This window comes from Frankliniella occidentalis, unplaced genomic scaffold (genome assembly GCF_000697945.3).
Source record: "Frankliniella occidentalis isolate FOCC.00 unplaced genomic scaffold, Focc_3.1 Scaffold126, whole genome shotgun sequence".
Taxonomy (NCBI): Eukaryota; Metazoa; Arthropoda; class Insecta; order Thysanoptera; family Thripidae; genus Frankliniella; species Frankliniella occidentalis.
In genome coordinates this window covers 816,066-817,516 of record NW_026267253.1, presented here as the reverse complement: position 1 = coordinate 817,516, position 1,451 = coordinate 816,066, and the positions used below count along the sequence as shown (strand labels likewise).

The 1,451-nt window shown below is 40.9% G+C and overlaps 1 long non-coding RNA gene across 1 annotated transcript; it reads left to right on the top strand.

The window, feature by feature from the left end:
• On the top strand, positions 1 to 1,064 carry LOC127750051 (uncharacterized). The gene is made up of 2 exons (XR_008011499.1): positions 1 to 60; positions 647 to 1,064. It is a non-coding gene; the product is annotated as an uncharacterized LOC127750051 (long non-coding RNA).
• Positions 1,065 to 1,451: the final 387 nt, after the last annotated feature.

The window sequence follows — 1,451 nt, the reverse complement described above, 5'->3', positions numbered from 1 at the left end:
CATAGGATTTTAACCAGAATTTTAGAGTGGACATCGCCGCTGTTCGATATTAATCATAAGGTATAGTGCTTGTTGTTTCCTGTCTGGAATATTGAATTGTTCCATACCGGTTATTGTTGTAGGAGAGGTTATGCTCCTGTGGCTCAATTTTTCCACGCACAATTAAGTTGAAAGTTATTTTTTGAGGCCGAGTAAATGATCCCGTGATGTAAATAACTTGGCTCACTGTCAGCTTTGTTGAAAAGGTGTTGAATGGGTAGACTCCTCCAATCCATGCAGTATGTTAAATACTGTTGCAGGTCACTTATGCAAATAATGGGTGAACTGCCAGTGTTTTATCACATATCATATATTTTACTCTATTTTATTCTCGTGGAACAGAAAACTTTATTACTTTCTGATTGGGGTGCAAACCGAGTGGTACTATTTGCGTAATCCCCCAAACAATCAATCAATGTGCGTTGCAGATAATTTGCAGCTGCCCCTTTCGTACTTAATGTTTAATCCAGTGCCAAAATTCGTTATTTGAAAGGCCATAGTCATTTAGAGACGCATGGGGGGAGGCATTTAAAAGTGTAGTGTATGAGTTAATTACATGTAACTAAAAGTTGATGAGCGCTAAAAGTACCGTTTCATATGATTGCAGGAACTTGGCCCAGAAATGTTCTTGACATGAGCAAGAGAAGTCTATGGAGTCATTTTACCGAAAAGAATAGGTGAGTTGACATGACAGTAACCGCCAACGCTGGTCCAATTTGTCTCCACTAAGAGGAGCTCCCTTTCGTGTGCATCAAAGGGTGGTATTTGATGTTTTTTGTGGTGCCTTGGTTCTTTGTTGTCGATTTCAATCCTCCTCTGTCAAAATCCAGGCTGATTTGTTATAACTGAAAATGTCTTTTAAAAATCTTGGCAATTTTGAAAATTGCTGGAATTGGTTTGGATTGCTGGGGCAGACTCCCTTTTCACATGTGTCGTGTCCTGCATATAGAGGGCGCTAGTGTACACCCTGTGAATAACTGCTGAGGATCTGTGAATAAAGATCAGTCATGGTGTAGACAAGTAAATGGCCGGTTCGTTCCTTTACCCTGAGCTACCAAATCTAATTGCATCTGGAGAAAAGAGAGAATCCTACAACATGCTCTGTCTAAATATCATGGTGCCGACCCACTACAGCAGAGTTCTTAGCCAGTGCGCCTTAGGTAGCCTACCCGCCCTTAGTTAGAGAGACCAGCTCTTATAAAACTCAAGTCTTTGTGGACAGGGGTGGTTTCTGACAGAAACAAAGGTAGTTTTGTGGTGCCTGGTTCACTCCTGTCGATTCGAATACTCCTCCATCGAAATCCGAACCCATCAATTTATAGCCTTTGTAAATTTGGCCAAAAATGAAAAATTTGAAAATCGCTGGAAATAGTTGGGATTGGTCAGACTGAATCCCTTTTCAATCTCTGCGT